We start from the raw sequence: 24,841 nt of genomic DNA, 5'->3' as shown, positions 1-24,841 counted from the left end.
AAACTCATGAAAAGTAAGAAGGACATCACCTCTTATGAGAATGTACTAGATTCCCCACAAGCACATTGCCCAGTGCCAAGCAGGTGAAGCTCACACCACCACTGGGAGGGAAGGAGGCAGATTCCCTGCATGCTGCTCTGCCAAGACGGAGGAAACCAGTGGTCCATCCATTCCCATCCCCCATGTCCAGCACCAGAGCCCAGAGGCTAGGGGCAGGTGCAGAAATAGCTCTGGGTGACAGCACAGCCTGTGACAGCCCCACGCAGCACGGGCAGCAGACAGTCCAGTACATGGGCTGCGCTATCCCAGGCTCCTGACCCTTCCTGCCCTGAGCAGAATGTGCAGTAGCTTTGTGGTTATTTTAATCCCAGTCACTGCATAAACTCCTGTAATATAGATAAGTATTTCTAAGACTGACTAACTGAAAGCAATGATAAATGTCCCTGTGCTTCATGGACTGTCTGCAGGTTTCTGATTAATAAAAAAGTTTTGTTTGAAACAGATATACTTAATTTATTGAAGTAGCTAGAACAATGGCTGGTGCTGTTTAAAAGGAGAGTTATTTCTTTTTCTTTCTTTATTTCAGTCTGTCTGCATCTGGATATGTTAAATTTAACTTCTACATGCTCGCTTAAAAACAAAAAAAAAGCCTGGTTTACAAACTGAAGAATAGATAAAGTCCATCTTTTACTGTTAATCGTTAACAGCTTCCTAATTTTAAGCTTGGTTAGAGTATCATTAAAACCCAAGATTCTCTGTCAGTTTCTAAAGCTGGGTTCATGGCATATATATCGATGAAATTAAACTGAATTAGTTTTGTATGGATAAGAATTCATGTTGGGAAACAAATTAATCAGAAATATGCTATGGTTTAAAAAATATTATAATAGCAGACTTCATATTCTGAATAATGGCAGATATTTATCCTTCCAGAAGATGGCAATCTTTCTCTAGTCTTCTTTTCCCAAGTCTCCTGCTCACGTGTATGTTGGGGGGAAACAACATCTAAGTTTAGATTTATATTTCTTCCCTTGAAATTCCTTCCCTCCCTCTTTTTTTAAACATTTTTTTTTAATGTACACAAACTCTATACCTGGATTCTGAAGTGGGGTGTGGGTCTGTCTCTTGGAGTTATCTGAGGCTGGGAACACTTGAAATCACTGGGAAAAGAAAAAAAAAAAAAAGATGAATGATTGCAGGAGCTTAGCTTTTGCTCACTTTCTGCCGCACATGAAACTATTCTTTCTAACATTTTTCACAATGTTTTGTCGAGTATCACATTAAAATTCCCCAGATTATTGCACACAACTCATAGAACACCAACACCAGAGCATGTTTCCTGATGTTCAACAAACTCCCCTTTGCAAAATTATGGGGATTTTAACTGGTTTTAGTTTGGATTTTGGTTGGTTGGCTGTTTTTTTTTTTTTTTTTTTTTTTTTTTAATTTTCTACATTAACCTCATTTCAATCTCAACTATTATAGACAGGAAAATCAAGCTGTATCTGTCTTTCACTCTGCTGTGCTTCCAGTTTTCTCCTTTTTGTATCTGATATTTCCCACCATAATTTGGCTTGGCTAGAGTTTTTGGATGCCTCTTCTCTTTGAACTCAGAAGCAGCCAGTCCCTGGTGACTCGTTTAAAATTTGCCCATTGAAGTAAGTGCCAATAGCAGTTGATTTCCTGTGCAAACAGCCAAATGCTTGACTTATAGAAACAAAACAAGGAAACAATATGCAAAAACCCCCAAAATCTTTGCACAGCACCACTATGAAGATAGCTAACTCTAAAAAAGCCTGAGCATTGACAAGTGATGCATTTTTATCCTGGCTTTATCACCATCTACACCCTGGCTTGGGTGTATCCTGCCCCAAAGTGACAAATTTAACTCCCAGGGAGGTTGGTGGAAAAGAAGGTCAAGGAGACCTTGCTAGATAGATCCCAAAACTTGCAATATTTAACTGGTAGGTCTCAAGAGCCACACAATTCCCCATAGCCCCCCATGCAGTGATCCTCCAGGGATACCAGGGACCATTTGCTGTCCTGGCATTGGCTCTTCAGCTGACCTGAAGAGGAAAAGAGAGGAGGAAGGGTGGTTATTTGCACCCATAGAGTGGCTCTGTGAAAACTGGACAAAGACAGGCTCATACTCACCCCTCATTCCACACATTCCTCGCTCTTGACACTTCCCACAGCTCCTGTTTTTGCTGTTTTTACAGGAAGATCATTCAGAGCCGCAGTCCTGTCCCTTACTGTCACACAGAAAGAAGGATGTCGCCCAAGTGACAGTGACATGGAGAGCCAGACTTCTCAAACCCAGTGACAGACTGCAAATGCCAGATATCTCCCTGAGCTCTGAATAATTCCACTCAGATTGTAACCTTTATTTAGCTGTTTGCATGATGCATTAACTCTTGCTCTGAAAATGACCTCACCAGGCATCTTTTTTCTAGTCAAAGCACATTTAAAGGTGAATTATGTTTTCAAAGATGATCAGCTTACATTGCTGGACACTGAGAGTGTGGCAGAAATAAAGATTGAACTGGACTAAGTAAATGCATTAAAAGATGGACAAACACGTCAGTCAGTTTGGACCTAACTACTTTTTTTTTTTTTTTTTTTTTTTTTTTTTTCCCAAAATAAGTCTTAGTTGGCTGGATTTTTTTTCTAATCTTTATGGTTGTCAGCCACTCAAAAACCACACAGAATGCAGACATAAAAAGAAAAAAAAATCGGATGCAGCAACAAAGATCTTGAGGGTTCACTAGAGATTCTAGGTGTCTCAATTTCTGAATAGGAAATATAAGACTATATATTATATATAAGGCTAGGGGGTTGCTTTTCACAGAGTACTTAAATTCTAGTATGTGTTCACCTGAGCACATGGAAAAAAAAAGTATTTATGTAATTTAGCTAACCATAAACTGTAAATAGATAAGAAAACCACAAATTCATAGATAAATCTATAAGGATATTAAAGAGGTGCCAGTCCAGAAAAGGGTCTGTAAAAACCTCCAAGTAGATAAATGCTTACCTTATCCACTGCTCACTATTCCCATCTGCTCTTCTGAGGTGTCCAGTGAAATACTACAAGGTGATCATGGATTTGCCCCCGTGTCTTTCTGTCTGACTGAACATGTAGTAGCCAAGAAATTCCATGAGATCTAACCAGATGCTTTGAAATGTACCAAGTCTGTAATTTTATTGTTGGCTTAATTCTTTCTGAGCTCACTAAATCATCACAGCACATTCTATCAGCCGCTAGATTAGCAGGGCGTCCACTTCTGCAAAATGAGCCTTTGTAATTTGGTAGTCCTCTCTATGAAAATTGTTGCTACTTTTAAATCTACCACTGACGAGATCTCAGCCTGTTACTACTCAGAATCACAAACACCCAGACTCAGTGACTACCACAGGCTTATGGGGTTTTTTATCATCAAGAGAAACCACTGCAACAACATAGTCTCTCTCAGATGTAACAGAACTCAAAGAATTTTGTATAATCATTTCTAGTGATACACAGAACTCCTACTGGAGCTATCACACATATTTTATACAACTAACTGGTATTGACTGTGCAGCAGAATATGATGAAGAACCTATCACACCCTTAGAAAAGTTATTCCAATGATTAATTAACCCCATTCTTAAAATTTTGCTCTTGCTCTGTAAAGCTGTGTCTGCTTTAGTTTTCCAACCTGACCAGGTTGCTCCAACACACAAATAAATACCCAGTGAAGTGATTTCCTAAAAATGTTATTGTAAGAGTCACAAATCTGTGTGTTTCATTAGAGGCACACAGTGTGATCTAACAAGCTGGCTGGTGGCCCAAATTCCTAGTTATGTACTTGGCTCTGACACATAATTTTCCCCTCCCATCGGCCAAGTCATTAGTCGTGCGTTTACACTGCAGTCAAAGCGGTGGAAATGACGCGGAGTAAACATTCAGTGCTTGTTTTAATTGGGTGTTGCTAGGAATTTCACTCCAGCAATATGCAGCACAATGCAGGGTACAAATCTAAGTCCAGAAACAGAGTAAACTGTGCTAAGCTCTACATTGCCATGGCTGTAATAGCTCAAAATAGCCCTTGTTTCCATATACTATAAAGTTGGGTCTTTGGAGACATTCCCACGGATGCAAAGCTACAGCACAGGGGATCCTTGTTGATACTGGAATCAGCATAAAGACAGCAGGAGAAATTCTGTTTTGGTAATGACAAAATTTGAGGACCTAAAATTAATCTGTGCAAAGAGTACTTCACACATATGCAGGTGGTCTCGTAGTTAAGGATATGTTTAATATGTTTTAAAGAAAAAAAAATGGAAACAATACAGTTAAACCACATTGCACTTTGGTTTCACTCATGGAAATGAGAATGTTAAAGCAATTGTTCTTCGCTTTAATTTATCTTTTCCTCCATTTCACTACAGTGAATCAGAATAAGCAGAGTTAGAGGAAGCCTATAAAGATCATCTAATCAATCTATCTGCATCACTATGACCTTAGCACTGTGAAGAACTTCAAGCTTACTGTTAAATTTTTTTGCAAGGGATATACCACTCCATCCTGGAATAAAATCCCTTGTAATATATTTTTTTCCAATCAAATCACAACATAAACCAGAAAACTTTTACCATCTCTGCTAAATGCCATAGTCTCTATTCCACATCTGATTTATTTATTCACATGGATTGTACTCTCAAGGCCATGGGACCTACATAGTTAATCAAAGTTCTACTCACATGCTAGTATTTGAGGAACCAGTGCCTCAAAGGAAACATCTAAGCTAGCAGGAAAAGTTTGGAAATCTAAGAGTGAGTAAGACAAAGAGTTAGCTTTTTTAAGGCAAGGCGTGGGAGGGGTTTTCGTTCTTTAGCTATTAAAAAGTCCTTGCCTTGACAAGAAAAAAAAAAAGGGGGGAAGAGAAAACTGGGAGGGGAAGGATTAATGAATAAAGAGGCAGCAGTGCAAGAGATGCAGCAAGAATGGTGGCCAGAAGGCACGAGCGAGTTTCTCCGGCTGGGTTCCCTGACAGAACAGGGGTGGTAGCAAGCACAGATCAGAGGAATCAAGGTTTCGTATGCTGTCTGGAGAATAATAAGACCAGCTTTCTTTACAGTGCTGAGCAGAGGGGTTTTGCTACAGTGGCTGCTTTGAAAACAATCATGCTAGATATTACAATTGCACCTTTTATCTTCCTGTATATCCTGATAATTATCCAGGATTGAGGGCATCTCCTTTTTTCTTCATATTTGATGCGGATTTGGGATTTCTTTCCATTCCTTTATGGCATTTTGGAGCTGTGAATTCACAGATAGTCCTACTGTCAAGTCCAATCTCCAAGGCTCATGCCTCCCATGACCTTGCATGCTGTGGTGGGCTGAAGCTGCCTGTGCACCAGGGAGGAGACAGGTCAGTTCAGGGCAGCAGTGACACCAATCCTGCCTTGGAGGCCCAGTGGGAGCAGGGAATGCCGGGAGCAGATGGTGTCACTGCCATGGGCATGGGGTGGATGCAGCACGTGTATGCTGTGCCAGGGGAGTTTCAGGGCACCCAGGCTTCCCTACAAGTCCTGAGGGAAAGGAGTGCCCCAGTTGTTGAAAACACAAACACAAAATATTTTGGAGACAGCCAGCAGAGAAATTGGGTGTCTTCTTCTCTTCTGCTGTACTTGTTTTTTGGTTGCCTTTCTTTCGGTTGTTTTTTGTTTTTCTTTTCTCCCTCCTCCTCTCTCCACACCTCTGTTTCCTCATAGCCAGGTTTCCGCATGCCCAGGCAACCCCAGTTCCATGCACGGGGCAAGGACATCAGTTCCTGAGGGTGACCCAGCCATGGAAAGGAGGGGGCCAGGTGGAGTGACAGCATCCTGGCTCAAGGGAGGCCAGAACAAGGTAACCCTGCAGCCACAGCCAGGGGCCTTTGTGCAAGTGCATTATAAGCTGGGTCTTAAATCAATTACTATTTTTTCCATCAGGCTTACAGTTAAAAAAAATTATAAACAATTGTCCTTCCTAGCCCCCATTATTTTTCCTGAGCAGGCCCAAAATACAATATCTCAAAACCTCATTATTTAGTCAACTTTGTGCGGGCCTTTGTGATAGGTGACAAAAGATCTGTTTCTGACAGAAAAAAAGTGATTTACTTTAATGCAAGACATTGCTCAAAATGTGGTTTGTTGCATTTATTTAAAGAAAAAGTAATTAGGATTTTTTTTTTTTTTTTTTTTTTTGTAATGTGGATAAAGCAGAATATTCCCCTACCAGCCTTGTTCTCAAGAAATAGTTAAGTGGTCTTGACTGAAATTAAAAACAAAACCAAAAAGAACCCTATAAAACTACAGAAGCAGACATGAGCTAGATGATGTTGGTTTCAAGTTTGGCAAAGGCAAAAGCAACCAAAGCCAGGCCATGTGATGGAATGTGTCAAGTCACTGTTATAATAAAGAGGCAACACTACCAGCAATGTCTGCTGTGTTCTGTGTACCCATTAACATGCTAATCTCAACGTTAGTCTTTCCCAGATAGCCAAGGACTACTATTGCTGAGCTTTACAACTAAGCATTAAGAATTGTGGCTAAACAACTTAACTGAACAAGAATTATTTGCCATCACCTAACAAGGTAAGCATGAAGGCAGAAGAGCCCAGCTAACATGTTACCAAAGGCAGAACTTAAAGAAATTAGGTCAGGAAGAATGAAAAGAAAATTTCAAAAATCTCTTCCAAACAGTGAAAAGTAGTCCTCCGTAGTACAGTATCTTATGGGAAGCAAAGGAAGCAGACTGGATAATGCACTGGAAAACATATTGCAGGCAAGAATGTTGCAGGAATTGGGCTAGGCTAGAATGTAAAATAATGGACTGGATGAGCTAGCAAGATTTTTCAATCTCTAATTTCCGTAGTTAAAAAATAATTGCCACAGTTTGCATTGCTTGAAATTCCTTCACAAAAGTTGCAGAATCTCTGAGTGAGGCACAATATGAGGCTGGAGAAAGAGAGATGGATGTGTTTCCAGGATGACACAAAGAAGAAAGAAAAGAAGTCTTCAGCCTGGAAGAGGCTGTGAAACTAGAAGACTGGCTGGAGAGAAAAGGAGGGAAATGTCTCAGAGAGACTGCTCCCACCAGGCTGAAACATGGGTGAGATACACGGAGGACATCATGGTGAAGATTTAGGGGCTAAGTTAGTGGTAAAGAGGGTGGCTTTGAAAGAGCAGTGACAATACCTAAGTATGCTGCCGTCACTCATGATCAGTCTTCAGCTCTGGGTAAGAAGTGGGAAGGCTCAGCTCCCGCTCTCTGCATGACTCTCTAATATTAGTTTTCACCAACAGATTTTTCAGTTATCAGAATATTTTGATTAGGGGCTTCTCTCCCATTCTCCTTGTCTTTAAAACAAGAATTTTCTATTTTTCTTTGGTTTGAACTCAGATTTCAGAGGGTTGGATTAAAACAAGGGATTGAAGAGCTGGTCTTTCACTCCCATCCAGTGCTGGAAATAAATATCCTCAATTACTTCCTTCAGTCATGAAGCCTCACACAGCTTTACCAATGCACTGCAATCTTGACTTTCAAGATCCCTAGCATTTCAGTTCATGAATGGATGCAGTTGCAGGTCAGCCATGCCTCTTTCAAAGCAGATCACTGGCCTGTGCTAGGGCCCTTTACCACTTTTGGTAAATCTGTCTGTGTTGCAATCCTAAGGATATTCTTGGGCTCTGCTAAGAGACACCTGAAGTCCAACCTTATTAAGCAATTCCCAGTTGGCCCAAGGAGAGTTCAGTCAATCTTACTGTACCACATTTATTATTCCAGCCTTGGAACACCTCTAGGGCTAACACAGCAAACCAGGAAAACGGCTCCCTCTGCAATCATGATGCTCCAGGTTTGTACAAAGGTGACATGGGAAGTATTAAGATTGCTAAGATTCCAAATGAAACCATTCTTGAGCTTACTGGTGTTTCTTTCCACCCACAGTCTGTTACAGACCTTGAATGTGTGCTTCATGGCTCTGTTGGAGCAGATCTGATGTTCCCCTCTCTTTGTAGATTGAAATGCATTCTTTAATTATTAAATGAAAATTAAAATCTATAATGAACTCCTCCAGAGACCTTCTTAGCAATTTTTACAGCTGGCTTAAACTCTGCACTGAAGATCCAGAAACTGTTCTTTCAAAAGCTCTTCTGAGATCCTCAAGAAGCTTTGAGATCCTCTAGAACAGAAGAGCTACTGATGTCTTTTCATTGTTGCTAAAGAAAAAACTTGTGGGTCACAGATCAAATCTGATAAGGTACAGGTTCTCCCAGCACCAATTGCTGCCTTGGGGATGTACTCAGGAAAGCGTAGGCAGGGGTGTCAGAGGAGCCATACATCCAATCTGCCTTTGTCTACTGTATTTCTTAATGGGAAGATCCCTGTACTATTCCTTCTCTACCTTCCCAGGCATTCACTGGTGTCTTGACTCAGACACCTGGCTCACTAGCCCATAACCAAAATATACAGGAAGGGAAAGTGACCTGATGTCTGAAGGGTCTTAGCCAGCTTATTCCACCACTGCTTGGAAAATAACCATGGCTTGGGATGCCTATGTCCAGCTCCAAAAAAGCTTCTCTCTCTTTTTCTGGGCCCAGAGCCTCTCTCAGCTACTAGGTTATGTATAGGCACTAAGACTCTGCACAGAAGAGAGCAGCAGGGAATGCAAGGAGTGCCACTTCAATCTTCTGTCCCAGAGGCAGATTTAATCAAGTGCTTTCCACAGAGCTTAGGGCTCCTAGCAGTGATGATGGAGAATGATTCTCTTTACAGTTGTTTGGAGGTTCTTACAGAGGCTTTCCCTGTAGTAGTCACACCTTTCAGAGGCACAGACGCATCAGCTGGACACAGCAGATACCTGCTCTGACCCATGCACAGCATTCACCCTTGGGGTTTCTCCTGCCCACATTGTGGCCAGTTTCTCTTAAATCTCTGTCTTTTTAGGGTGGCACCCACACTGGACTGAAAAACTTCAAATGTCAAGGAATTTTCTATCCCTAAACTGTCCCACTAACTATCCAACCTCACCGTTCAGAGTGCACAGCATATTTCCAGATGGTCTTCACCACCAGCCAGTGAGGTGACTTCTCTATTAGCAACCTAAGCAGTTCAGGACATGCACAAGCCCTGACAGGCAATTCTCCATGTTGCTCACATGTTTAGTGGCACGTTTTGGCTTGTGGCAGCCACTGTTCTCTGAACAAGAGGAGGGTACTCTCCTAACAGCAGGGCTGACTGACAGCATGGGTCAGGGCATCATTCCTAACAGATTATTTGGGCAAGGCTACCTTCTTTGGGGGAGAAGACTTTTTATTCAGACAGATGCTGTGCCACTTGCCCTCAGGTTCAGAGAACTAACTCTGGATCACTTTATTTACCAGTGTAGGTGTAACCTAGATTTTGACAAAACTTTTCCTGCCAGCACTGTTTACTATTAGAAACCTATCTCTCAAGTGAAATATTTGTGGACTTTGATTAAGTCGGTTCCTAACTTTCTTTTATATAAACTACAATTTGAATCCTTTCCAGTTTTTAGCATCCTTTGAGAACTTCAAACAGGGAAATAGAAGACAGTACTCCAGTATGATCTCACCAGCCAGGCCTGTACTGCAGGCCCTTCCCAGCTTGCCTTCCTCTTAGGAGCATAGCAGAAGGCACAAGTCCTCCTGTCCTCACCTGCGCACCTTATTTCCAGGGTTGGGAATCCTACAGATTTGTGCCAACTGGAGAATACACTGATCTTGTCCCTGATAGGAGCTCTCAAGGGGGATCAAGACTTCAGAGGGTGCCGAGTTATGCTTCCACTGCTCAGCTTGGACACAGAAGTTAGTGGGAAAAAATGAAAATGTTGTCCCATTCGCTATTCCCCTCATACATTTCAGATTGACATCTTTCCTAATCTGTTGAGGTTTTTAGCCTGGAGACTATATATTTTGATTCTCATATCCTCTATAGTGGCACTGTGAGACACGATACTGTCTCAAACCTCCCTGTCACAATCACAATACACACTTTGCTATAAGAAAGCAGCCATAGCATTTTGTTGCTCAAATGCACTTAAGAGATCCATCTGTGCAGTTTGAGCTGACCTTACAATTGTTGTCTTCCTCTCTGTCATTTATGTGATATGCAAATATGGCAGAAATTAAATTTTCCTGATAAATGAGTTCAGGAGATGATAAAAATTTATATCCATAGGAGCACCCTAGAAGCACTTACTAGTAAGAGGATCTGGCAGGTTTTTTCTGAGGTCCAACCATCGCCATGCTTTCCAGCTGTGCAGCAGGGGTGTTGTTGGTTATTTGCCTCTAACCCTTCCACCCACTAGAAGGTTTCTGCATCACAGCCCATGGACTCTTACACGCCAAGGTCTTGTTCATTCCATTGCTACACAAAAATAGCCCCCACTCAGTCTCTTTGCCTCTATTTCCGCAGCAAGGGTCCATAATTTCTGTTCTCAGGGCTGCTGGTAAGCCAGGGAGCCACCGCAGGGCACTCGGTGCTACAAGTTAGGTCAGCACGTAGAATGTGTCACCCTGTCACTACACCAGCTCTCATTGACTTAAAGATACACTGATGCAAGCTTTGCTCTGTGGCAAAACAAATACTACCGAGTTTCAGCTTCACCAGCCCGCAGGTGTGACACAGCTGTCACTGTGCCTCAGCACAAGTGTCACTACCTTGCTAGGCAACCATCACAACACGGTAATGGCCTGTCAATATGCCACGGAAAGGTCACAAGGCTGAGTCTTGAATCTTCAGCAGCAAACTCCAGAGCTTTTTTGTTGAGCTCTCCGTGGTCAGGTAGCCCAGGAGACAGAGATTCTCTCCAGCAACCAATAAGTATGAGTAATTAAAAAAAAAAAAAAAAAAAAAAAAAAAAAAAAAAAAAAAAAAAAAAGGCGCCTCAGCCTGCTTTGCAAGCACAAGTACAATTTTCAGCTATCAACTTAATTTCCCAGCCATCAGGATGTATTTTTCTCCGTATCTGTCCCTTTTCTCCCCAAGGCAAATACTTCACTATCCCTATCATGGGCAAAGTTTTAGGGGCTATGTTCAACTCTCTTGGAAAAGACCATACTTAGCATCCTGGAAGCTAACTGTCTTTACTGTCAGTGCAAAGACTTCCCCCTGAAGTCTTGCCCCTGATTGGTAACCTCTAATGGGGCACTTAAAGGAACAACTTTGCCTTCAGCAGAGAGCCAGGTGGTATTAAATGCTGAGCGTTAGATAAAACCAAGAAATCGGGAGTCCCATTGTGCTAACCCTTATCTCCAGAAACACCTTTGACATGCAGAATGTTTGTTTGAGGTGATTACCTGGGTGGAGAGGTTGTTGTTGCATAAATTATTTACTTTTAAAACCACAGTTATTTGCCTCCACCCTTCTCACTACTGCCCTGTGTACCCCAGTACTAACACACCTTAGCATTTGGGAGGACTGGGAAGAACTGCAAAGAGCTCTAAGAGGATAACTGCACTGGGATGCACCTGGCAAGAGACAGATGTCCACTGGGGCCAGTCATTATCACAAAAGAGCAAAAATAGACTCCCACCTCTGCTGTAAGGGCTATCGGGCAGCGTAGCCCCAGGAGAGTAGGGGGCACAAGTGAAGGGAAGAAAGGAAGCACAGCACTTGCAGTGTTGGGAGCAAGACTCAGATTTTCATAATTATTAAGGAACCACAATCCCAGAGCAGTCTGTGGGAGTTGCTGCAGTGACCATGTCCAGCTGCCACAGCAGGAAAAGTGGCTAAAATCCCAGTGGGACTGGTTACCGCCAGAGGAAGGTCTTGCTGCTCCTGATGACAGCATTGTGATCACCAGAAAGAGAATAACTGAGATGCAAAGTCAGTGTGACATGTAGAGAAATACTCCTCAAAGTATCAAAACTGAAGAGAATTATGAAAATTATTTTCTTTCAGGCTAATCATGGCACTCTGAAACAGAGACACAGATCTCTGTGATAGCCACGCTAGTGATGACTACTGCCTCTTAACACCACATGGAGTTCCAAGGACAGTGGTGGCTGATTATATTTCTGACCAGAGTCTGGCACGCTGGGGCCTGCCTTCTCAGCATTGCCATAGAACAGATAACAGTAATAATCATTAGTAATAATATGGGTTTGTTTGTTTCCTCAGACTGTTAGAATAAGTTGCTGGTAAGAGTAATGAGCATTGTCCTTGCTTTTTATGCCCATGCAAATTTAATCCCAGTGCTACAAAGGTATTAATTTGCCTCTATTAAGCTTTAGAGACACTAGCTCTAGGCACAAGTAGCCACATTCCCCAAAATACATGTCTATTCCAGATGTTCTGTCTCCCTAAAAGAACAATTCAAGACAGAGAAAAGAAAAAAAAAAAAGTTATTTATTTCTCAAAGCTTTTAACCCCTTGTTCCTTCAGCAGGCTTACTAGGGAAACAGTCACAATATGTGAGTTAAACTGAGGTACCACATTGACTGAATACGGCCCAGATATGTGCAGACCATTAAATTACATTACATTTTGGGGGCAGCCTGGAAAGCTAAATTGAGTCAGACAAGTACCTATAAAATCTGTCATGGTTAAGTCACTCTTGTTCAGTGGTTTATTACTATCCTCTGAGCTATGACACATGAGCTGAACAGTGTCTGTAGTGATATGACATGAAACAGAACAGCATAAATCACATCCTGCAACAGTTAACTTATCAAAAGGTAAATGGATGCCTTAAGTCTCTCTGGGATTGAGGACTAGAAAATTGAGACAGACCTATTATAATATATTCTTCCAGCTCTTAAGTGCTTGTACATACACAATACATCTATTTTTTTCAGAATAGGGCTCACTTACTTTAAGAGTAGAAATTCAACAACCAGTCACAAATGGTTCCCAAACTGTACTAACATAGAAGAATACAGCAATACTCTAGTATACAGAGTATTGCTATATACAATACAGTACATATATATATACTGTATTGTGTAATATATATGTGTGTGTATATATATTGTATTGTAAATTTTATATATATGTATATATATATAGTATAGTATACAATACAGAATACAGAATACTCTAGTCTGCTCAGATTTGCAATACAAGAAGGAACATCAAGGCAGACTTTCCAGGCAAGGAAGAAAACAGTACCTTGGTGTGATACCAGAAGTTAAGGTAGTTGGACTCATTCATATCCCAGAGATCCAATGCAGGGTGAAACACCTGAGGCTATCGGCTAAAACCAGTGAACTTCCATAGGAAAGGCTCAGGGAGCTGCTGGCCATTCTTGGGACATCAAAGCAGACAAACTCCCATTAGGGAATATAAACAGGACACCCCCTCACCTTTTTTTTTTTTTTTTTTTTTTTTTTTTTTTTTTTTTTTTTTTAACTAGTTTAGGGAAAAGACACACCTATGTCCTTTGTGCCAGGCCTTAAATTCCAGACCACCAGTTCAATGCTCTTTGTCCTATTAGTCATGACAGGGGCATTTATGGCAATGATGAGTATGGCTGTAAGCATTGTAAAGCACTCAGTGATGCAGTCATAGATGAAAGCCTATACAGGCTAAGCAAACCCAGCTACAACAAGTAAGTCTCCATTCTGAGGTATTTAAAATGAAAGTACAAATTATCCAACTTCCTAGCAAGCAGGGGTCAGATTACAGCAATTTAATCTAAGGGGGCAAGGAGGATTCAAGAAAAATGAAATTTTATTCTTCAGTGGTTTAAGTCATTAGAAGCCTGAGTCAACAAAATGCAGCCTACAGGCCACTGGCTGGACCATTTGGACAGTCAGCTGTGGATGTTGGAGCCCACACAATGCTTCAGACAACTCATTTTAACTGTTGCTGGGTATGTTTAACACCTCAGAAGAATAAAGTTCCCTTTTCTAATTGCTTCCAAAGTGTGTACTTGTAGACCTCGAAACAAGGAAACCCCTAAACCCAAATAAAGATTCCCTTGTAGCAAAGAAAGTCTCAAAGTCTCACACTTGTAAAAGGATGTCAGGGTCACTGGTTTATTCACAGACTCCCCTCACAAAGCCTCTTTCTGTGATGTCTGCAACAGAGTACCTAGACAGAAGGTTATATGGACTGGATTTCAGAGCAAGGAAGGTCAGAAGAGATCTTCCAGCTATGAATGGCCTCCAGATGTGGGATTTTCTTCTCCAGTCCTGGGGGAGGGGATGAAAATGCCTTTCATTAGTCTCATAAAATTAAATGGAAAAATATTGTCTACTGAGGAGGCCGGGCAGCAGAGAAGGTGGAGTCAGAAACTGGGCAGAACAGAACAGGAAAAATAAGCAGGACCACAGCTGAAATAGTTCAGGATGTATATCATCCTAAAAGCTGTAGACTCTTGAGGAGGGATTGATCATTAAACAATAAGGCAGGCATCAGCAATAGAGGTATTTGAAATGGAAAAGGACAAATAACCATAGCTTTGTTTGCAGAGAGAATATAGTCTCCTTCCCCAGAGCTGTGACAGGATCTTAAACTGTGAAATACTTCCAGGGAGGCTGTGTGATGGCTTTTGGGTGAAACTGTGTTAAGCCACAAACAACATGCTTCTCTTACCAGCACCCTACAGTCCTGGACTTGTATCTAGTTATCCTTTCCTCTGCAAAGATTGTCTGTGGACAGCTTATACCTCCTCTCAGCTTATTCATGCAGAATTATTCCCCTTAATTGAAATTTGTCTCCAAGCAATTAATCTGTGCAAGCTGGAAAGACCAACATCCCTGGGGACAAATTTTACTCTCAATTATTCCTGCAAATGTACTACTCACAATTGAAAATATACAGAATCCAAATTTCATTGCTAATACAAAATTTGGTATTTCCTGCTTGGACAGGTGCAATTGTTTGGATCAGACAGCCAGAGCACATTTACTGCAAGGGGAGACTATGTTTCTTCTGTCTCCTAAATGTCTAAGGAAATCTACTGCCCTGGCAAAGCAATGTTTTCCTCATTTTAAGAAGAATTACCACAATCTTTGCTTACTTTCACTCAAAAGTCCCTGTTTCTGGATTATGGCATGTCCTAGCACACCAGTGCAAAGAACATTAGGAATGTCTTTAAGAAATGTCAGCTCCTCATATGGAAGTTTGTTCTCTTTTCCAGCTCATCAGTTCACTTTCCACTTCTCCTGCAATATGTCACAATGGTCAGATAATGTGGGAAATTACTGTAGAACAAAACCCCAAAAAACAGGTTTACTAGAAATGTAAGATGACCTGTGCTAGCCCAGACTGAACTGGCAGTATTTCTTCTCTTGCAGTCACCTCACTTAGAAAAGAAGTGTAAGAAACAGTGGAAATACAAACTGTATCCCAGTCTGCCTTCTCAGCTTCCATCAGCCTGCTGTTTAGGACACTTCTGATGCAGAGGTGACATCTGTGCTGCTGCATTTGACAATCTCCAAAGGAAATACTCTGCATAAATGTGCCCAACCCCTTCATGGATTGTTTTCCACCCATGGTCTGTGGCAGAGTTCCATTATTCCTTGATGCCTACGTGGAAAAGTCCATAGCTTGTTTATTTTAAACCTGTTGCCTAACCAGTTTATCGGGTGCCATTAGTTTTTGTGATATGGAACTGCATGAATGTTAGTTCTTTGTTGACATTCCCCATACCATTTGTGATCCCCTTTCAGGCATCTCTTCTTCAAGATTAGCAATCTGTGTTTACCCAGAAACTATCCCCTACTTCTGATCATTGTTGATGTCCTCTCTTCTCTTACTAGTGTTTCTTTTTGCTCTTCAATGTAGTAAGCAGAAGCACTCACAACTTTCAGACTTTCAGCAGACCATGAAGTACCCAGAAGCATAATCTTGTTTTTTGTTTCTTCTTTATTCATTCCTAACATTTCTTTTGGGCTTTTTGACCTCAACAGAGCCTTGAGAGACTGTTTTCAGCAGCCAGTTGCAATGAATCCAAGAATTTCTTTCTCTGCTGATAGGAGCTGACTTAGAGACATTCAATATATCTGTACAGCCAGAGTGTTTTATTCCTAGTGGAATTCCCTTGCATTTGCCACCAGTGGATTTCATCTACCAGGGGGAGCCCAGGCACTGTGGGAGATTTTCCACAATCCTTTGCAGTCAGCTTTATGTTGCCTCTCTGGAATAACTGTGGCACTCAAGTAAACTCGCTGCTCATGTTCCTGTCCAGACCATTACAAGTGTGTTGAGTAACACTAGTGCTACCACAGAGCCTTCTGAGGTCCTTCTGATGAGCTCTTTGTCGAGACTGCAGTCTTACTTATGATCCCATTTACAGACCTCTCCACAGCCTGGGCTTGCCTCTGAGACTGGTCCAGTGCAAACAAGTGCCTGGCACTAGCCCTTACAGATGCAATGTGTTCAGACAACAGGTATGTGAAGCCACTCTCTGTGATAACTAGACCTAGTTGTTTTAATGACCTGGACCTTAAATCAAGAAAATCCAGGAATGCAAGAAACTGAACCCAGATGCTCACTGGTGTCTGTGTTACTGTGTTTCAGGACATCTAAGGGCAGCATAGGAAAACCAGGGCTACTGCACGATAAACAGGGTTATTCACACCAGTGGAGGATAGGGTGTAGATCTGCACCATTCCACTGCAACATCTCACCTCCATCTACCAAAAGTAGAATGGCTTAGAAACAGATCAGTGGACCAAGTGTGAGCACAGCCCACCCTCCACTCTCCTCTGCCAAACCACAGGATTAGCCAGGATGTTGCCCTGATATCCTCTTCCGAAATACCCCAGCTCCTCTGCATTCAGCCCCTCAAAATACCCCAGTTGGGATTCTTAACTGCAAAATATGCCTTCTGCTCCTATTTGCAGCTGCCAATAACCTCACAGTCATGTGCCCCATGGTTTCAGGTGCCACACTGTCTCCAAGGTGAGAGGGGCCACCTTTAGGGGAAAGCAAATAGGAAAGTATCCCAGGCATGAAAACGCCTCTGTGGTTCTCAAGACAGGAATTTCTCTCACACCCATCCCCTCCCTCTATTCCTCCACACTGCTTGGTGCAGTTGCTGAACCAGTGGCAGCAACAGCAGGCAAGTTTAGTCACTTCAGCACCTGGGTATCGATTACACCTGAAGGTACAGCAGGGTGAGAACTGGCAGCAGGCTGTACTTCAGCATCCCAGCTCTCCCCATGACAGGTGTTTATTCAGGCAGAGGCATTTCACTTCATATGTTTTCAGCCTTCATGGAAGGCAGAGAATTTCCAGAGCTGCTTTTCTGAGCAGCACTGAGCAACATAGCACCACTGACAGCCAGGACAAGCAGAAAACAGAAGCTTCTTTGTGTCTGGGTCAAGCCCTCCCATTACTTATTTCTGCCTGCTGACATTTCCCTAGATGGCAGAAAGATTTTTAAATTACAGGGACAAGCTGGCTTTCCTTGTATTAGGAACTCAGCTTGTCATGGTACCCAGCAAGTCATGGGGCTGAGCAACGGCCTGCCTTCAGAGACTCCTCTCCCGGGAAGCAAAACCTCTACACATCTCTGACTCAGACCCTCTCAGCTTGGCAACCCTCTCCAGACATTTTGGGAGAGACACAGTGCATACCCAGTGATCCACACTGGCGAGCAGCATCAGTTCATCAGTTGCTGCTGGGACAGAGTGCAATGGAGAATCATCAGTGGCCACTTGTGTGACTCTTGAGCAGGATCAGTTTCCAGCAAAGAGAGAGGCTGGAATTCATGTCCCTAACACAGCCACATATCCTGCTCCTCCAGAAGGGGACAGCAGAGATAACAATAAAATCCCTCTGAGAGATGAAGATGCACATCAGCTACCAAAGACTTTGCAGCTTCCATTTGTCATTGCTGTTTCCATTCTGCTTTCACTCTGAAATCACTTATTTTGGTGGCTGTAGCATGCAGAGATCTCTCTTAACATACAGAGCTTCATTATGCTCACTCTTTGTCCCGTGGCACGGATATCACCTCTGCATGGAGCCATGAAGGTGACAGCACCGGACTAGAACAAGAGGATAGGAGGCAACTCAACGAACCTTCATAAGCTGTGCAGCCCATAAACATTAGTTGCCTGATCAGAGCTGGTCTGCCCTGACACACTGCTGCTCCTGATATACGATAAGTCCATCCTTGCTGTAACATTTAGAGACTTCAAAGGACATCAATACCTCCCTTCTCCTCTACCCTTCTCTTCAGACAAAAGGATTCTACAGCCAGCCAGGTGGAGTTGGTGGTAATCTGGCTGGAATAGCTGTCCTGCAAGTGGTTCATGAGTCAGAAGAGCCTCTTTCCCCACCATTGTCATTTTAAGGATTATAACCAGCTATAAGAGATGTAACAAAAGTACCACACGGAAGTTCCTAACATGTCTCACTGCCTCTTTAGCTACAATAACAGAAATAAGACATTAGAGTGCCCTATCATCTGCCTGCACACTGCCTGCCCCAACACCCTCACAGCAGCACTGTCAGGAGGATCAGACCCTGCACTCAAAAGACTTTTGCCCTGTTCTTCTGGAAGTGACAAAGATGATGGTGTCTCTTGTTCCTCTGTGCTTCACTTGACTCAAAAACCTCATCATTCATACCAAACCTGGCCACCACAAAACTGATGTTGCAGGTTTTTCAGCCTGTGCTGCATTTAGCTCAGTTTGACCCTCTAGTCCAATTTTGATGGGTATTCTAAAGTAGATCCATTCTCTTGCATATAACAGGAGATGTAACTTTTTTTTTTCTCATCAAGGCAGTACCTACAGCTCTAGGGCAACACTTAAGCTTCAGTCCAAGGTTCAAAATATGCATTTTTTCAGTTCACCTCCAAAAGTCTTTATTCTTTACCTGTATCATGTCCTTTGCTTCAATTCATTAATTCTCACTTTCTGTCATATATCTCACAGGGATGGAGCTGTTCAGACACACCTCTCAAATCCAAGCAATCATTTGGTGACCTTGAAATGTTTTGCTGAATTTTGTTCACACTCTCAAAACATCATCCTTAATAAGAAATAAGCACACTTGAAATCCAAAAGCCCAGGCTTTTAATACTTTGTGCTTTCTAATCACCCTCAGAGCCTGGCAATATGGTGAGTGCTCCCTTTCTCCTTCCTCTTGCCAGCTCATTTCCTCTCCCAGTTCCCACTATGGAGCTGCACAGGGACATGACACCTCTGACTATGACTGGTATGAAAGTATCATAGACTATTCAGGAAATTCCAGGGAAGTCCCACAGCACCGTTTGTTACTACATCAGAGAGAGATCCCTTGTCATAGGATTTAAGTGAAATTCTCTCAGAAATGAAAACCTTTAGCTTTCACAGTCATTACCACTGGTAGTGCATCTCTGGGGGTGAAATATGGCTGTGAGATCTGTGAATGTTGGAGGGACATTAACATGTGAAGAGCTCTAAATGACACAATATATGTTATGTGCTATCACATTGAAAGCTCTTCTGCATCTCTCTCTATTCTGTCCCTATTAAGTTGCTTCCAACTTTATTTCTTTTGCAAGTTCCAAAGGCTCACACCCTCTGAATAGCTAACTTTGAATTTATTTCCCCCCAGATGAGAGGTTTGCATTTTTCCAGTTTGAATCTTGTGCTATTATTTCCTGCCCATATCCTGCCTCAAGCACAAGGGAGCCACACAAGCGGTGACTGTACATTACAAAAGCAGAAGGAATGGAGTCATGAAAATTTTTGTGTTTGTGAATGCATAAGGTACAGACAAGGAGTGGGTATGCACAAAGGGAAGCAAAGTATAATTTATGTTTCCTCTCAAAAGTCCTATCAAGAGCTGGCAAGAAGCAAGCGGGGCAGGGAGCAAGGAAGGAGAGAGAGATTAGTTAAACATTCAGTCTTTGTGCTGTGATGAGAGGTTTTCCCCTTCACAAATTCTCTCTTTACCACCAGTTTCTTGACATAGTGGCACTGCTTCAATCCCTGATTCATTAATCAGAAAAACTGCCATGAAGTTGATTCAAGTTGTTCTGGTTCTGTCCTGCTGCAAATGAACTCAGAAGCCGGCTCACAGTGTGACACAAGTAGATGTTTCCTCTTTCAGAAGGGAACCATTGCTCTGCAGTCACAGGAATCTTTTCCCTCTCAGTCAGGGAATGAAAAAGCATATCTAGAGATCTTCCCTTCCCTCTTCCATGCAATGGCAACAGCAAGGAGAGGACTTCCCAGCCTACTGCCAGCTGTCTGCACTTTGTTCAGGAGCTTGGAGCTCAGAGGCATTATCCTTATTGGCTGAATCACCCATGGTGTTCAGCCCTCTCTGTCCTGCCCTAACCTTCTCAATGTTTAGCTGTCTTTCCATCTCTGAGACACTTTCCTTTTCTTCTTTTTTTTCTTCTTTGTCTTAGTCTTCTTTGTCTTCTTTATCTTCTTTGTCTTCTTCTTCTTTGTATTCTTCTTCTTTGTCTTCTTTGTCTTCTTCTTCTTCTTTGTCTTCTTCTTCTTCCTATGCATTGAGCTTGGTGTTTTTCCCTCCCATCAACCCTTCTCCTCAATAGAAGAGCAGTATAGGTAACCACTAGGAAGCCTTCCCTGGGCTTTTCTTTCCATTTAGTTGTGAAAGTGATCTGCCTGCTTGGTTTGTTAATATGCCAGGTCCCTTTCATTCTCTGCTATCTATATTCCCAGGCTAGCACTCTTCCTGCATATCCGTAGAGCCTGTGACACTATAACATTACTTAAAAAAATGCATGATAAGCTTCAATAAAGCAAGATATCGTGGAGAGTGAGAAGCAAGTGCAGAAGCCTTCATGTGCCTTCAAAACCTTACCTCTGGCTGCAAAAGGAGATTCTACAACTTTCTCAGAACACCAACATCTGCTTTAAGAAAAAAGGCCAGCACACTTTGAGTAGAACTAACACATGTATACAGCATGTGGGAGCAGCAGATAAATAGAAATATGTTCCATTATCAAACCTCAACCACAGTGTAAATGACACCTTGCCCTTGCCTTGGCCTCTTAGCCGAGGTCCATTTCTATGGACAATCAACACAGTTGCAGGACAGTCAAGCAGCTAATTCACTTTCTTGTCACTGAATGAAAGAAGAACAGTATGGCACTGTAATGACATTTCTTGGTGCTTGTAGGATTTTTTCCTCTACTAATACAGTAAAACCTGTTGGTGAAGCAACCACTACTGTGCAGTGCACAGTACAACAGTCCCAGAAGATAGAATTGCAGGATGAACCAGGAACAGGAGAGAGCAATAAAGAAAACATCTTTGGTTGCCAGAATGCATAAGAAAGGCTTTCATGTGCAGGTGGAGAACACCACCAACCACCAACCCTTTGATGTGGAGTGGGAGAGGTTCTTGTGGAAAGTGACAGCTCAGATGGGTCTGCCAGAGCAGAGGTACCATTTGTACATTTTAAGTAAATACCTTCAGCTGGGCTGTTTTCAATGGAAAAAAGGAAGACATTAAGATGGAGGTTAAAGTAAAGGAAAATGAGATGGGGACTGCAGTTCTCCTGCTCTTATAAAAGAGACCACCACATTTTAGATGGCTCTCACCATACCTTCTTTTATACCAGAACACAGAAAAAAGTTCATTTTTCCAGGCTTGAGCCTCTGTTCCTAACTTCAGCCAGCTCATGGTGCTTCCTCCATGTGTTCAGAATCTCAGCCTGAGAATCATGTTTATCCCATCCAACAGCACCTAGGAAGCCAAGGCACCTTCGGGCTACCCATCCCCTAAGAAGTTCAAAACCCTCCACCAGTTACAAATGGATTGCCATGAACCTAAGCCCACAGAATCTTCTGCAGTGACCACAATGTGATTGTCAGACAGTGTGAGATGCAAGTCTACCCACTGCACAACAGAATCATACCTCCCTTTCTGACAGAAGAACAAAGTTATGGTCCTTTTCAAACAGAAGGACGAAACAAAATTCCAATCACTATGAAACTATGGTAGGAATGATCTCCTTATCTCATGTCCATATCCATATTTTGCACTTTCAAAAGATCAGTCAGTCTGGAAACCCTCAGTGATTTTGGAAAAATCATATGTAGATGTTTCTGTGGGTTTTGTTCATCATATAGTTACCAGAATACAAAGGATAGACATCATCCCTGACATAAAAAAGGGCAAAACAAACAAAACCAAACCCAAACAAAAAAAAACCCACACAAAACCCCAAACGGTCCCACCAACAAGCCCCACCCCCCAAAAAAAACACCCCAACAACCAAAAAAAAAATACCACCCCCAAAAAAAGAAAAAAAAGAAAAAAAAAAAAAAAAAAGACCCAACCACTACAAAACCCAACCCAAAAACTAAACTGTGCACAGGAAGAGTTACATCTGATCAGCGTTGACTGTAATCCATCCTTTCCTTGTACCATTGAGTTTGCAAAGTCAGCCACCCTAAGTATTGGACATCTAGCAGTCCTTGGAGGGACAGGAACATGAAAAGACACATAAGAGAAATGACTAAAACCACAGAGGTGGGACTTCCAGTATCTGCTTCCTCAAAACTGAGTGAAGCTATAAATACAGGAACCACCGCCCTTTCCTCTCCAGTGGATGGCTGCTCACATTTGAAGCCCTGCACAGTCAGGCATGACAAATGAAGTTTATCATACAGCTCTGAGATTTAGCCTATGTCTCTGCAAATTATTGTGTCACATGGATAACCCCACAACACACACACAAACACATCAGTTACACCACTACAATGCAATATGAAATATGCTAGTTTCTATTTCTTTAAACCCACATACCAGCTGAGGCTCAACCATGTCATGACAAGTGTCAAAGTAGTGAACATCATATCACTTCCATTTGTCCTGCAACCAGCCAGCAAGATGATGTACAAAGTAAATAAGATATAATATATATGAGAGGAAATCTTTAGGTAGAAAGACATGCTATTTTGACTGATGGGGACTTAATATGCAATATGTGTTTGCAGATAGCCAGAAAAGCATATCCAAATGGCATATAGTTAAGTTTCTGTTGAGAGAGCATGGGAACTCAGCTACAGAACTTTTCCGAGCATAGATTCTTGCATCTGCAAAAAGTGCAGAGACATCATGTATGGTCTATTTCTCCTGGTACTCCTAGTCTCTAAAAACAATCTGTTCTAGATGTTTCCAGCCTGACCATGCCTCCCCCACTCCTAACTCCACACCCCATTTCCCAGTCATATCCTCCATTCCTCCTTTGATCTGGGCTTGCAGAGGCTTAATGCTTGTCTTATCTAATGTCACTGTGGACACCCATCTTTAATGCCAAGAGCTACGGTTCACAGACAGTAGTAATGCCTGCAAATGTGTGGAGCATGGCAAAACAAGCAGAGTTACAGCAGCTGCAATCTGCATGTTTGGAAAGGACTTCAGCAAAGGCATGGAACACATAGGAAAGCTTCACTCTCTCATTGCCCATGGAAATGCTAATTCAGATTCTCACATCTTAAATTCTCATGGCTTCGACCTGACCACCTCCAATCAACAAACTGCAGGCATTTGGAAAAACCTGTAAAATGAGTGATGATAAGTCAAGGGACACCGTGAACTGCCTAAGATCACCATGGTATGGGGATCTTATGCAATTCAACCCTCCTGTGTCAAACCTGCAGAATGCTTGAGACTTTTGACCTCATGTTGAGACTTTGCATGTCAAGGGTATTTCTATTTTCTATTTCTTGTGGAAACCATGCACCATAAAGGAAGAAATTGCTGCAGACACACAGAAAGACCAGCCTCTTCTCTGGATGAGCAGATAGAGCTGGTTCTACATCAGACCTACAGAAAGACTTATTAGGCTGACCCTTCATCCACAGAAACAACTACAGAAAACATGATAAATCTTATCAACTCGAAACTTTCTCCTTCCTTAAGCTACTGGTAGGAATTTCACTTCTACCCTTTCTCTGTATCCAGATGAAAGGTGGAACTATCTCAACAAGTGCCCAATCTGCTCAATGAAAGCTGAACTCTCCCCTGACTTCATTGTACCTTGGTATGAGAGGGTTACCCTCTCTTCCTTAAACCATGACCTTGCTGATGTGCAGCACTGCAGCATTGCTCCCAAACAGGAGCATCTATCTGCACTCTTGTTCACTTGACACATGCAGTTACTCCCTTTCATACCCAGCTTGACAGGTCTAGCAGCAGAGATGAAGCCAATAGTTGGCAAGGTACCAGTGCTTCTCCAGGGCCCTGGTCACAGCCTGTGTGGTCTGTCTGGTTACTCTTCTTCTCTGCCTGGCTGGGCACCAACACTTCCAGATGGAGAGTTAGGAAGCAATGCTCCTGTGGGGAAGCGGATGCTGATGCTGCAGAACACCTCCACCTCTCTGTGAAGCCTCTGATATTGGCCATTGCCTGTCACAGCCTCCCAGGTTAGACAGCAGTTTGTACAAAACTAGTTTGCTCTCTCTGGACAAATAATGCTTTGTCAGTCACGGCTCACTTCAGGCCCAGCCTCTTAGGGGGCTCCACTGTTGTAGTATATGAGTGTCTTTTCCATACAGGTGTTCTGTCTGCTGGGTCCCAGTAAGCAGTTCTGTGATTGCAGGCAGCTGCTCCCAGCAGGTGGGTAGTCACTGGACAGGTGACAGGTCTGGGGCAGAGGATATTTCACTAAAGCTGAACTCTGCTCAACAGAGTTTGCTTTGAGATCCTGCACTCTAGTATTTAGTATGGAGCTGAGTATCCCTCATTCCAATAAACTCTGCCAGGGGAACAGTGCAGGGGAAATGGATGGTGCAGGTCAATGCAAATGCCAGCTTTTACTGCAGGGTAAGCAAATAAACTTTCCTTTCCCTGAATATTGTATTCATATATATCAACAAAAAGCATATTCTAATTCACAAACATTAAACACAGTTAGT

Source organism: Zosterops lateralis (assembly GCF_965231275.1).
Source record: "Zosterops lateralis genome assembly, chromosome: 4".
Taxonomy (NCBI): domain Eukaryota; kingdom Metazoa; phylum Chordata; class Aves; order Passeriformes; family Zosteropidae; genus Zosterops; species Zosterops lateralis.
The sequence above is the reverse complement of the archived record's forward strand: the minus strand, read 5'-3'. Positions refer to the sequence as shown.